The 15122-nt window shown below is 38.0% G+C and overlaps 1 non-coding gene across 1 annotated transcript; it reads right to left on the reverse strand.

Moving 5' to 3' along the window:
* Positions 1–10267: 10267 nt before the first annotated feature.
* Positions 10268–10375, reverse strand: LOC148549383 (small nucleolar RNA R71). The gene has a single exon (XR_015898085.1). It is a non-coding gene; the product is annotated as a small nucleolar RNA R71 (small nucleolar RNA).
* Positions 10376–15122: the final 4747 nt, after the last annotated feature.

Genomic DNA, 15122 nt, shown 5'->3' on the forward strand with positions numbered 1-15122 from the left:
GGCCTTTATTTTATTTAAAGAATCAGGAATATTCAAATGAGGAATCGCTTCTTTCAGTAATTCAAGTAGAGCAGTAAAGGATGCGTTGCTCCAACCATTAAGAGTCTTCAACAAATACAATCGGATAACGAATGATAATGTCGAAATTTTTTTACAGCCAGGATATAACTCTTGTTTTCCTTCTTCAAGCAAGTTATAAAACTTTTTTGCATCTTTGTTTGGCCCATCACCATCTTTATCTCCTTCAAGCACATGCCGAAACATCTCGTTTAGCAGCCCAGGAATGTCGTTGACAAATCCTTCATGGACTTCAACCTCATCGGAATCACTATCCATGTGACTTATCCTTCGCCGTGATGAACCCACACAGTGTAACCTTTTTAAAATCCCTTATTAAATGATCATAAACTTCATCCCTTCGCCCCTAACTAAAGTTATTACATAGAACAAGGACAAAGAATTTCTTGTCTTTGTGGTCTACCTTTAGAAAAGGCAAAATCCAAAAATGAATTAACACCATGTTGGTAACCCTCAATATGTCTTGGTAAACTAGTCCACCCTTTGTCCATTACTTTGTCAACTAAAATAAAAGACACGGACATATGTTTTAGACTAACTAGAAGTGATTTTTTCAATCAAGAGCTTATTGCTTTTAAAGGATTTCTAGAAGTCAACCACACATGTTCAAAAGAGAACATCTCAACCAATTATGAGACTAACAATTTGTATCTAACAAATTATGCAAAGAAGCTTCAGCAATCAATTAATCACTAAATATTCTTAACAATTAAATGTTCAAACAAATTTAAAAAGATAATATATTAAATGATTCACCTGTAGTGTAGCTCAATGTCTAAGGTAGTCGCAGCTACAGAGAGACCCGCTGTTTGATTCCCTTTTTTTGGTTTTAGAAAGACAAACTACAACAGCAACAAAGAATAAAAATATAAGTAATTTATAACCAGATTTTTTAACAAAAAATTCACTTTTAAAACCAGTTTTTAGAAATCTTATTTTCAAAAGTGATATATAACTAAAAAATCAAACAGTACCCAACTAGCCAAAATTGGGTTAATAAATTAAAACAAAAAACCATAGCTAAGCTGCTAAGCATATCTCTATAATTTAATAGCACAATGAATCAAAGAAGAAAAAGAAAATACTTCAACTGCATTGCATGCATATAGCAGATGTTGGCACAACAAAGGTGTCATTACCCATAGATTTTATATGCAAACCTACTAAACAGCCATTGGATAGAGATAAACAAAGATGCAAAACATAAACATAAACAATAGAATTATCAAAATCCAGTCTTTTAAGAAAACAAGACTTTTTAGCTCCCACCCAAACTATACAGATCACAGAATGTGTTAAAAATTACAACTGCCCAACATTATATAAATTTGCTTGTATTGCTACCCGAACAGTGTCACAACCATACACTAGTTGGCAATAGAGTTGCCTCAGTCATCCCAAAAGAAAATTTATGTACTAAAAAATGGATAAGCAGTTAAGCACAATAGAAAGAAGGAAACTATTACTAACAGTTTAGATTTGTTTTCAATAATTAATTAGAGTAATCAACCAGTTAACTGTATTCATGGAATTGATTCAGTTGACTCTAATAAGATTTTCTCACTATTGAGTTCGTTAAAAATTCTGCTTCTTTTATGTAAGAGTAGAAAAACCTGTTAGAACCAGGCTAACTGAACCAATCTCATGAACACGATTAAGCTATTGAATACTTCAATTAATTAAAAACAAATTTAAAGTCACATCCTCCTGTACACAGAAACTCAGAACAACATTCAAACCAGAACAGAAACTCAGTCAACATTCAACACCTTTCTTGCTCATGTTCACAAACATCACCACTTTCAGAGAATACCCAACAACCAATCAAGCCCTAACTAAGCAAAAGAAAATACCACAGAAAATACCCAACAGCCAATCAAGCCCTAACTAAGCAACAGAAAATCAGAGAAGAAGAACACTTACCACAGATGACAACCCACAAACGGCCGATGCAGTGAAGCAGCAGTAGCAAAGTAGAAGCAGCGAAGCACAACCCAGTGAAGCAGAAGCAGCGAAGTAGAACAGGGGAGAAGCAGCGAAGCAGAAGACGCAAGGACGCCGCAGAGAACGGAGAAGCACTGAAGCCACGGAGAGGGGAGAAGCAGCGACGTCGCGGAGAGGAGAGACTCAGCAACGCCGGAAAGGAGGAGGCAGCAACGATTTTGGGAAGGATGCAGTGACGATGATGGTGCGACGATGGTGAGTTTTGATTTAGGGCTTCCTGGTGACTTGCGATGATGGTGCGATTTCGGGCTTCCTGGTGAACTGTGGTTCGATGACGTCTCTGATTCTGAAGGCGTGGGTTAGGGCGGTGGAGGGAGGAAGAGTAGCGTTCTTCGCCCTTGGTTTCGAAGAGAAGAGGAAGAGCATGCGTCTGTTCTGCTTTCTTATATGCTTAGTGAAAAAATAAACAATAGGTATATAATATATTTATTCTAAAATTATTTTAATTTTATTTTTTTATATTAATATTTGTTATATATTTATAATAAAAATAAATAATATTTATTATAATTTTTTTAACGTTATTTTTTTAAAATATAATATTTTTTATATATCTATAATAATAATAATATATAATATTATTATAAATTTATTTTAATTTTAATTTTTTAAAATAATATTTGTTATTTATTTATAACAATAGTTTTTGAATATTTTATAAATTCAGTATTTATAGAAAAAATAGTTTAAATTTATATAATTATTTGAAATTATTTTTATTGGTATTGTTTAATTTGTATAATTATTTAAATAATATTAGAAAATAGTTGTTTCATAAACAATTGTTGTAATAGTTGTAAAACCGTTCTTTAAAATAGTCAAAGAGCACGGTTTTATTTTGTTACTATAGTGTAATGAAAAAATGTACTTCAAGAGCAACACTGTAAAAACCGTTGTCTAAGACCATCTAATAGAACGGTTTTAAAGTGTAGCATTTCGACAACGGTTTTAATGCGTTTCTTTTGTACAATTCTTTAAACAACAAAAAAACCGTTGCTTAAAAATAATTCATGGTAACGGTTATAAAACCGTTCTTTAAAATAGTCAAAGAGAACGGTTTTAATTTGTTGCTATAAAATAATGACAAATTGAATTCAACAGTAACACTACAAAAAACCGTTGTCTAAAACTATCTAAGAGAACGGTTTTAAGGCGTTGCAAAATTTGGCGTTGCTAAAGGCCATATTTGTTGTAGTGCCATTTGTCTATGGGTGCTCGACCGAGCTAAAATGATGTTGTATGTTAAAGTTTTTCAAAAATGATGCAAGTTTGTTGTCTGTAAATTGCCTACCATTGTCTGATATTATCTCCTTAGGTATTCCGAATCTACATATCATATATTTCCATATGAAAGAACGTACTTTTTCGGCTGTTATTCTTGCTAGTGGTTGGGCCTCTATCCATTTTGAGAAATAATCAATTGAAACTAAGAGAAATTTTACCTATCCTGACGCTATTGGGAATGGGCCGAGGATATCGATTATCGAGCCCCCATCTGTAGAAAGGCCAGCTTACCTCCATACTGTGCAATACCTCGGCGGGCTTCATTGAGATGGCGGCATGCTTTTGACAATTATCGCATGTTTTGACCTTTGCTATACAGTCCCTTTGCATTGTTGGCCAGTGATATCCTGTTCGGATAATTTTGGCCGCCAGAGCTCGTCCTCCAATGTGGTTGCCACATACGCCCTTGTGGACCTCATTCATGACTTCATTGGCTTCGTTTTAATTTTTTCGAGGCATTTTAGTAATGGATGTGAGAAACCACGTCTGTATAGTTCTCCTGCCACAGTTGTGAAAAAACTTGCTTTTTTCCTAAAGTTTTGAGGATTAGTCTCATTTTTGGGAATAATCCCTGTATTAATATATTCAAGAAAAGGTATTCTCCAATCGTTTATATGAGTGATGTTCATTATGCACAATGATTCGATGCTGGGTTTTTCTAGTGTGAGTTGTGATAGTGCCGACGTGTGTGTACTTGCTCTAGTAGCGGCGAGTTTAGATAGTATATCCGCCCTAGTGTTCTTCTCTCTATGCACATGTGATATGATAAATTTATAAAACTTTGAAATAAGATCCTTTGCTATGAGCCAATACTGCTCTAACAAAGGATCCTTTACTTGGAAATCTCCTTTGATTTGTTGAACCACTAAAAGGAAGTCACAATGTACTATCAGGCTTTGTACTTGGAAGCTGAGAGTGAGCTTGAGACCTGCTATGAGCGCCTCATATTCGGCTTGGTTATTGCTTGCCGAGAAGTGGAATTGAAGGGATTGTTCGGCCATTACTGTTTCTCTCTCCTTTAGTACTATCCCGGCCTCGCTTCCTTCTCTGTTTGATGCTCCATCTACATGCAATTCCCAAGTCTGTTTGTGGTGATGCTCATCGGACGTAAGTTTGGAAACAAAGTCTGCTAGGATTTGTGATTTCAGAGCCAGTCTTGACTGAAACTGAATATCGAACTCAGAAAGTTCGATGGACCACTTGGTCAGCCATCCTGCCAATTCTGGTTTTGTCAGTATTTGCCTTAGTGGTTGGTTCGTCCTTACGATTATTGTGTGGCTCCAGAAATAGTGTCTTAGCCTCCTTGCTGTTGTTACTAGTGCCAAGGCCGGTTGTTCTATTCTGGGATACCTCCTTTCTGTTGGTTGCATAACTCTACTAATGAAGTATACTGATTTTTGTGCTTTTCCTGCCTTAGTGACAAGAACCGAGCTTACAGAATAATTGGAAACAGATAAGTATAAATACAAAGGTTTACCGATTTCTGGGCTTTGTAGTGCTGGTGGCAAAGACAGGATGGCTTTAAGTTTGGTAAATGCTGTCTCACTGGTGCACAAAAATTATTTCACACTATGTAATTTCGCACAACTAACCAGCAAGTGCACTGGGTCGTCCAAGTAATACCTTACGTGAGTAAGGGTCGATCCCACGGAGATTGTTGGTTTGAAGCAAGCTATGGTTATCATGCAACTCTTAGTCATGATATTAATTTGTGGTTATCAATTGACTTGCAAATGAACAAGAGAGCATGAATTAAAGGTTACTTGTTATGCAGTAAATGAGAATATGTTGGAGTTTTGGAGATGCTTTGTCTTTTGAATCTCTGCTTTCTCCCTATCTTCTTCTTCACGCACGCACGTCCCTCCGATGGCAAGCTGTGTGTTGGTGGATTACCGTTGTCAATGGCTACCATCCTTCCCCTCAGTGAAAATGGTCCAGGTGCGCTGTCACCGTACGGCTAATCATCTATAGGTTCTCGATCATACCGGAATAGGATTTACTATCCTTTTGCGTCTGTCACTACGCCCAGCACTCGCGAGTTTGAAGCTCATCACAGTCATCCAATCCCAGAATCCTACTCGGAATACCACAGACAAGGTTTAGACTTTCTGGATTCTCAAGGATGCTGCCAATGGATTCTAGCTTATACCACGGAGATTCTGATTAAGGAATCTAAGAGATACTCATTCAATTTGATGTAGAACGGAGGTGATTGTCAGACACATGTTCATGGATTGAGGAAGGTGATGAGCGTTACGGATCATCACCTTCTCTATAATTAAGCGCGAATGAATATCTTAGATAGGAACACGCATGTTTGAATAGAAAACAGAAATAGTTGCATTAATTCATCAAAACACAGCAGAGCTCCTCACCCCCAACAATGGAGTTTAGAGACTCTTGCCGTCAGAGATTACAAAGTTTAGATCTAAAAATGTCATGAGATCCAAAATAAATCTCTAAAAGTTGTTTAAATACTAAAGTAGTAACCTAGGTTTACAGAAAATGAGTAAACTATGATAGATAGTGCAGAAATCCACTTTTGGGGCCCACTTGGTGTGTGCTGGGGCTGAGACTAAAGCTTCTCACGTGCCTGGGCTGTTTTGGGCGTTCAACGCCAGGTTGTAACCTGTTTCTGGCGTTGAACTCCAACTTGTAACTTGTTTCTGGCGCTGGACGCCAGACTGCAACATGGAACTGGCGTTGAACGCCAGTTTACATCATCTATCCTTGAGCAAAGTATGGACTATTATATATTGCTGGAAATCCCTGGATGTCTACTTTCCAACGCAATTGGAAGCGCGTCAATTGGACTTTTGTAGCTCCAGAAATTCCATTCCGAGTGCAGAGAGGTCAGGATCCAACAGCATCAGCAGTCTTTTTTCAGCCTGAATCAGATTTTTGCTTAGTGATGAGCGGATAATTTATACGCTTTTTGGCATTGTTTTTAGTATGTTTTTAGTAGGATCTAGTTACTTTTGGGGACATTTTCATTAGTTTTTATGTTAAATTCACATTTCTGGACTTTACTATGAGTTTGTGTGTTTTTCTGTGATTTCAGGTATTTTCTGACTGAAATTGAAGGACTTGAGCAAAAATCAGATTCAGAGGTTGAAGAAGGATTGCTGATGTTGTTGGATTCTGACCTCCCTGCACTCAAAGTGGATTTTCTGGAGCTACAGAACTCGAAATGGCGCGCTTCGAATTGCGTTGAAAAGTAGACATCCAGGGCTTTCCAGCAATATATAATAGTCTATACTTTGGCCAAGAATAGACGACGCAAACTGGCATTCAACGCCAGCTCTCTGCCCAATTCTGGCGTCCAGCGCCAGAAAAGGATCCAAAACCAGAGTTGAACGCCCAAACTGGCACAAATGCTGGCGTTCAACTCCAAGAAGGACCTCTACACGTGCAACACTCAAGCTCATCCCAAGCACACACCAAGTGGGCCCCGGAAGTGGATTTATGCATCAATTACTTATTTCTGTAAACCCTAGTAGCTAGTTTATTATAAATAGGACCTTTTACTATTGTATTAGACATCTTTGGAACATCTTTGGACACCTGGTTCTTAGATCAGAGGGGCTGGCCATTCGGCCATGCCTGGACCTTTCACTTATGTATTTTTAACGGTAGAGTTTCTACACTTCATAGATTAAGGTGTGGAGCTCTACTGTTCCTCAAAGATTAATGCAAAGTACTACTGTTTTCTATTCAATTCATCTTATTTCGCTTCTAAGATATTCATTCGCACTTCAACCTGAATGTGATGAACGTGACAATCATCATCATTCCCCATGAACGCGTGCCTGACAACCACTTCCGTTCTACTTTCGATTGAATGAGTGTCTCTTAGATCTCTTAACCAGAATCTTCGTGGGATAAGCTAGATTGATGGTGGCATTCAAGAGAATCCGGAAAGTCTAAACCTTGTCTGTGGTATTCCGAGTAGGATTCAATGATTGAATGACTGTGACGAGCTTCAAACTCGCGATTGCTGGGCGTAGTGACAGACGCAAAAGGATAGTAAATCCTATTCCAGCATGATCGAGAACCGACAGATGAATAGCCGTGCCGTGACAGGGTGCGTTGACCATATTCACTGAGAGGATATGATGTAACCATTGACAAGGGTGATGCCTCCAGACGATTAGCCGTGCCGTGACAGGGCATTTGGATCATTTTCCCGAGAGAAGACCGAAAGTAGCCATTGACAATGGTGATGCATTACATAAAGCCAGCCATGAAAAGGAGTAAGACTGATTGGATGAAGATAGCAGGAAAGCAGATGTTCAGAGGAACGAAAGCATCTCTATTCGCTTATCTGAAATTCTCACCAATGATTTACATAAGTATTTCTATCCCTATTTTATTAATTATTTTCGAAAACCCCCGTTACTATTTTATATTCGCCTAACTGAGATTTACAAGGTGACCATAGCTTGCTTCATACCAACAATCTCCGTGGGATTCGACCCTTACTCACGTAAGGTATTACTTGGACGACCCAGTGCACTTGCTGGTTAGTTGTGCAAAGTTGTGAACCATGGTATTGGCATCATGTTTTTTTGGCGCCATTACCAGGGAAAGAAAGAGCGATGAATTTTACATAATCAAAGTGTAGTCACAATTTCTGCGCACCAAGTTTTTGGCACCGTTGCCGGGGATTGTTCGAGTTTGGACAACTGACGGTTCATCTTGTTGCTCAGATTAGGTAATTCTCTTTTTGTTTTCTTTTCAAAAAATTTTCAAAAATCTTTCAAAAAAATTTCTCCTTTGTTTTCGAAAAATTTTTTAAATAAAAATGTTTTCAAAAATATATTTTTCTTCAGAATTTTTAAGAATGAATTCTAGTGTTTCATATAACATGTTTTAGCTTGGCTGGTTATTAAGCCATGTCTAACTCCCAGGATTTTGATTGAGGACTATGAATTCATTGCTTCCTTTTTCCCAAATATTTTCGAAAAAAATTAAAAGAAAATACAAAAAAAAATCATAAAATCATAAAAATAAAAAATATTTTATGTTTCTTGTTTGAGTCTTGAGTCATGTTATAAGTTTGGTGTCAATTGCATGTGCATCTTGCATTTTTCGAAAATTCTCATGCATTCATAGTGTTCTTCATGATCTTCAAGTTGTTCTTGGTAAGTCTTCTTGTTTGATCTTTGCATTTGCATGTTTTGTGTCTTTTCTTGTTTTTCATATGCATTCTTGAATTCTTAGTGTCTAAGCGTTAAAGAATTCTAAGTTTGGTGTCTTGCATGTTTTCCTTGCATTAAAAATTTTTCAAAAATATGTTCTTGGTGTTCATCTTGATCTTCATAGTGTTCTTGGTGTTCATCTTGACATTCATAGCATTCTTGCATGCATTCATTGTTTTAATCTAAAAATTTCATGCATTGCATCATTTCTCTTGTTTTTCTCTCTCATTATTAAAAATTCAAAAATCAAAAAAACATCTTTCCCTTTTTCTCTCTCATAAATTCGAAAATTAGATTTGACTTTTTCAAAAATTTTTAAAATCTAGTTGTTTTTATGAGTCAAATCAAATTTTCAATTTAAAAATCTTATCTTTTTCAAAATCTTTTTCAAAAATCAAATCTTTTTCATTTTTCTTAGTTATTTTTGAAAATTATAAAAATATTTTTCAAAAATATTTTTCTTATTTTTATATCAAATTTTCGAAAATAACATCACCAATTAATGTTTTGATTCAAAAATTTTAAGTTTGTTACTTACTTGTTAAGAAAGATTCAAACTTTGAGTTCTAAAATCATATCTTGTGATTTCTTATGAATCAAGTCATTAATTGTGATTTTAAAATCAAATCTTTTTCAAAAACTAATTTCAATCATATCTTTTCAAAATATCTTCTTATCTTATCTTTTTCAAAAAATTTGATTTCAAAATATCTTTTCTAACTTCCTAACTTCTTATCTTTTCAAAATTTGTTTCAACTAACTAACTAACTTTTTGTTTGTTTCTTATCTTTTTCAAAACTACCTAACTAACTCTCTCTCTCTCTAATTTTCGAAAATATCTCCCCTCTTTTTCAAAATTTCTTTTTAATTAAACTAATTATTTTATTTTTTATTTGAATTTTCGAAAAACTACTAACCCTTTTCAAAATTAATTTTCGAAAATTACTAACCCTCTTTCAAAAATTATTTTCGAAAATCCTCTCGCTCTCTCATCTTATTCTATTTATTTATTCATCTACTAACACTTCATCTCACCCAAATTCGAACCCTCTCTTCCATCTGTGTTCGAATTTCTTCTTCTTCTTTTCTTTTACTCACACTGGGACCTCTATACTGTGGTAAAAAGGATCCCTATTATTATTATTTTTCTGTTCTCTCTTTTTCATATGAGCAGAAGCAAAGACAAGAATATTCTTGTTGAAGCAGATCCAGAACCTGAAAGGACTCTGAAAAGGAAACTAAGAGAAGCTAAAATACAACAATCCAGAGATAACCTTTCAGAAATTTTCGAACAAGAAGAGGAGATGGCAGCCGAAAATAATAATAATGCAAGGAGAATGCTTGGTGACTTTACTGCACCTAATTCCAATTTACATGGAAGAAGCATCTCCATTCCTGCCATTGGAGCAAACAATTTTGAGCTGAAACCTCAACTAGTTTCTCTGATGCAGCAAAACTGCAAGTTTCATGGACTTCCATCTGAAAATCCTTTTCAGTTCTTAACTGAATTCTTGCAGATCTGTGATACTGTTAAGACTAATGGAGTAGATCCTGAAGTCTACAGGCTCATGCTTTTCCCATTTGCTGTAAGAGACAGAGCTAGAATATGGTTGGACTCTCAACCTAAAGATAGCCTGAACTCTTGGGATAAGCTGGTCACGGCTTTCTTAGCCAAGTTCTTTCCTCCTCAAAAGCTGAGCAAGCTTAGAGTGGATGTTCAAACCTTCAAAAAAAAAGATGGTGAATCCTTCTATGAAGCTTGGGAAAGATACAAGCAGCTGACCAAAAAGTGTCCTTCTGACATGCTTTCAGAATGGACCATCCTGGATATATTCTATGATGGTTTATCTGAGCTATCAAAGATGTCATTGGATACCTCTACAGGTGGATCTATTCACCTAAAGAAAATACCTGCAGAAGCTCAAGAACTCATTGACATGGTTGCTAATAACCAGTTCATGTACACTTCTGAGAGGAATCCTGTGAGTAATGGGACGCCTATGAAGAAGGGAGTTCTTGAAGTTGATACTCTGAATGCCATATTGGCTCAGAACAAAATATTGACTCAGCAAGTCAATATGATTTCTCAGAGTTTGAATGGAATGCAAGCCGCATCCAACAGTACTCAAGAAGCTTCTTATGCAGAAGAAGCTTATGATCCTGAGAACCCTGCAATAGCAGAGGTGAATTACTTAGGTGAACCTTATGGAAACACCTATAATCCATCATGGAGAAATCATCCAAATCTCTCATGGAAGGATCAAAGGCCTCAACAAGGCTTTAATAATGGTGGAAGAAACAGGTTTAACAATAATAAACCTTTTTCATCATCCACTCAGCAACAGACAGAGAACTCTGAACAAAATACTTCTAATTTAGCAAACTTAGTCTCTGATCTATCTAAGGCCACTGTAAGTTTCATGAATGAAACAAGGTCTTCCATTAGAAATTTGGAAGCACAAGTGGGCCAGCTGAGTAAAAGGATCACTGAAATCCCTCCTAGTACTCTCCCAAGCAATACAGAAGAGAATCCAAAAGGAGAGTGCAAGGCCATTGACATAACCAAAATGGCCGAACCCAAAGAGGGAGAGGAGGACGTGAATCCCAAGGAGGAAGACCTCCTGGGACGCCCAGTGATCAATAAGGAGTTTCCCTCTGAGGAACCAAAGGACTCTGAGGCTCATATAGAGACCATAGAGATTCCATTGAACCTCCTTATGCCATTCATGAGCTCTGATGAGTATTCCTCTTCTGAAGAGAATGAGGATGTTACTGAAGAGCAAGCTGCCAAGTTTCTTGGTGCAATCATGAAGCTAAATGCCAAATTATTTGGTATTGAAACTTGGGAAGATGAACCTCCCTTGTTCACCAATGAACTAAGTGATCTGGATCAACTGACATTGCCTCAGAAGAAACAGGATCCTGGAAAGTTCATAATACCGTGTACCATAGGCACCATGATCTTTAAGGCTCTGTGTGACCTTGGTTCAGGAATAAACCTCATGCCCCTCTCTGTAATAGAGAAACTGGGAATCTATGGGGTGCAAGCTGCTAAAATCTCATTAGAGATGGCAGACAATTCAAGAAAACAGGCTTATGGACAAGTAGAGGACGTGTTAGTAAAGGTTGAAGGCCTTTACATCCCTACTGATTTCATAGTCCTGGATACTGGAAAGGAAGAGGATGAATCCATCATCCTAGGAAGACCTTTCCTAGCCACAGCAAGAGCTGTGATTGATGTGGACAGAGGAGAATTAATCCTTCAAGTGAATGAGGACAACCTTGTATTTACAACTCAAGGATCTCTCTCTGCATCCATGGAAAGGAAGCAGAAAAAGCTTCTCTCAAAGCAGAGTCAAACAAAGCCCCCACAGTCAAACTCTAAGTTTGGTGTTGAACTCCCATATCCAAACTCTAAGTTTGGTGTTGGAGAGTCTCAACAATGCTCTGAACATCTGTGAGGCTCCATGAGAGCCCACTGTCAAGCTATTGACATTAAAGAAGCGCTTGTTGGGAGGCAACCCAATTTTTTATTTATCTAACACTATTTTTCTTAGTTATATGTCTTTATAGGTTCATGATCATGTGGAGTCACAAAATAAATATAGAAATTGAAAACGGAATCAAAAACAGCAGAAGAAAAATCACACCCTGGAGGAAGCATCTGCCTGGCGTTCAACGCCAGAACAGAGCATGGTTCTGGCGCTGAACGCCCAAAATGGGCAATGTCTGGGCGCTGAATGCCCAAAATGGGCATCATCTGGGCGCTGAATGCCAGAAATGCACCCTGGAGAGGAGCTGGCGCTGAACGCCCAGAACAAGCATGGTTCTGGCGTTCAACGCCAGAAATGGCCAGTAAATGGGCGTTGAACGCCCAAAATGGGCACCAACCTGGTGCTGAACGCCCAGAGTTGTGTGCAAGGGCATTTTACATGCCTAATTTGGTGCAAGATTGTAATTCCTTGAACACCTCAGGATCTGTGGACCCCACAGGATCACCTCAGGATCTGTGGACCCCACAGGATCCCCACCTACCTCCACTCACTTCTTCTCATCCCTCACCACTCTCTTTCACACAATCCCATAAACACTCTTCCCCAAAACCCTTCACCAATCACCTCAATCCCTCTTCCCCATCACCTCTTCACCACTCACATCCATCCACTATTCCCCATAAACCTACCTCATAAACTCCACCTACCTTCAAAATTCAAAATCAATTTCCCACCCAAACCCACCCTACATGGCCGAAACTTAACCCCCCTCCCTCCCCTATATAAAGCCTTCCATTATTCCTCATTTTTCACACAACACAACCCTCTCTTCTCTTCTTGGCCGACACACAACCCCTTCTCCCTCTCCTCTATTTTTTTCTTCTTCTTCATCTATTCTTTCTTCTCTTGCTCGAGGGCGAGCAAAATTCTAAGTTTGGTGTGGTAAAAGCATAAGCTTTTTGTTTTTCCATTACCATTGATGGCACCTAAGACCGGAGAATCCTCTAGAAAAGGGAAAGGGAAGACAAAAGCTTCCACCTCCGAGTCATGGGAGATGGAAAGGTTCATCTCCAAAGCTCATCAAGACCACTTCTATGATGTTGTGGCCAAGAAGAAGGTGATCCCTGAGGTCCCTTTCAAACTCAAAAGAAATGAGTATCCGGAGATCCGACATGAAATTCAAAGAAGAGGTTGGGAAGTTCTAACAAATCCCATCCAACAAGTCGGCATCCTAATGGTTCAAGAGTTCTATGCCAATGCATGGATCACCAAGAACCATGATCAAAGTAAGAACCCGGATCCAAAGAACTATGTTACAATGGTTCGGGGGAAATACTTAGATTTTAGTTCGGAAAATGTGAGGTTGGCATTCAACTTGCCAAACATGGAAGAGAACGCACGCCCCTACACAAGGAGAGTCAACTTTGATCAAAGGTTGGACCAAGTCCTTATGGACATATGTGTAGAAGGAGCTCAATGGAAGATTGACTCCAAAGGCAAGCCGGTTCAACTAAGAAGATTGGACCTCAAGCCTGTAGCTAGAGGATGGTTGGAGTTCATTTAATGCTCAATCATTCCCACTAGCAACCGGTCTGAAGTTACTATAGACCGGGCCATCATGATCCATAGCATCATGATTGGAGAAGAGGTGGGAAGTTCATGAGATTATACCTCAAGAACTCTACAAGGTGGCTGACAAGTCCTCCACTATGGCAAGGTTAGCCTTTCCTCACCTCATTTGCCACCTATGCAATTCGGCTGGGATTGACATAGAGGGAGATATCCTCATTAAAGAGGACAAGCCCATCACTAAGAAAAAGATGGAGCAAGCAAGAGAGCCCATTCATAGAGCTCAAGAGGTGTATGAAGCTCATCACTATGAGATCCTGGAGATGCCTCAAATGCACTTTCCTCCACAAAACTATTGGGAGCAAATCAACACCTCCCTAGGAGAATTGAGTTCCAATATGGGACAACTAAGGGTGGAACATCAAGAGCACTCCATCATCCTTCATGAAATAAGAGAAGATCAAAAAGCAATGAGGGAGGAGAAACAAAAACAAGGAAGAGACATAGAAGAGCTCAAGGACATCATTGGTTCCTCAAGAAGGAAACGCCACCATCACTAAGGTGGATTCATTCCTTGTTCTTATTTCTTCTATTTTTCGTTTTCTATGTTATGTGCTTATCTATGTTTGTGTCTTCATTACATGATCATTAGTAGTTAGTAACTATGTCTTAAAGTTATGAATGTCCTATGAATCCATCACCTCTCTTAAATGAAAAATGTTTTAATTCAAAAGAACAAGAAGTACATGAGTTTCAAATTTATCCTTGAACTTAGTTTAATTATATTGATCTGGTGACAATGCTTCTTGTTTTCTGAATGTATGCTTGAACAGTGCATATGTCTTTTGAAGTTGTTGTTCATGAATGTTAAATATGTTGGCTCTTGAAAGAATGATGACTAGGAGACATGTTATTTGATAATCTGAAAAATCATAAAAATGATTCTTGAAGCAAGAAAAAGCAGCAAAGAACAAAGCTTGCAGAAAAAAAATAGGCGAAAAAAAAATAATAGAAAGAAAAAGAAAAAGCAAGCAGAAAAAGCCAAAAGCTCTTAAAACCAAGAGGCAAGAGCAAAAAGCCAATAACCCTTAAAACCAAAAGGCAAGGGCAAATAAAAAGGATCCCAAGGCTTTGAGCATCAGTGGATAGGAGGGCCTAAAGGAATAAAATCCTGGCCTAAGCGGCTAAACCAAGCTGTCCCTAACCATGTGCTTGTGGCGTGTAGGTGTCAAGTGAAAACTTGAGACTGAGCGGTTAAAGTCAAGGTCCTAAGCAAAAAAAGAGTGTGCTTAAGAACCCTGGACACCTCTAATTGGGGACTTTAGCAAAGCTGAGTCACAATCTGAAAAGGTTCACCCAATTATGTGTCTGTGGCATTTATGTATCCGGTGGTAATACTGGAAAACAAAGTGCTTAGGGCCACGGCCAAGACTCATAAAATAGCTGTGTTCAAGAATCATCATACTGAACTAGGAGAATCAATAACACTATC

This window comes from Arachis ipaensis, chromosome B8, assembly GCF_059453495.1.
Source record: "Arachis ipaensis isolate K30076 ecotype BB chromosome B8, ASM5945349v1, whole genome shotgun sequence".
Taxonomy (NCBI): domain Eukaryota; kingdom Viridiplantae; phylum Streptophyta; class Magnoliopsida; order Fabales; family Fabaceae; genus Arachis; species Arachis ipaensis.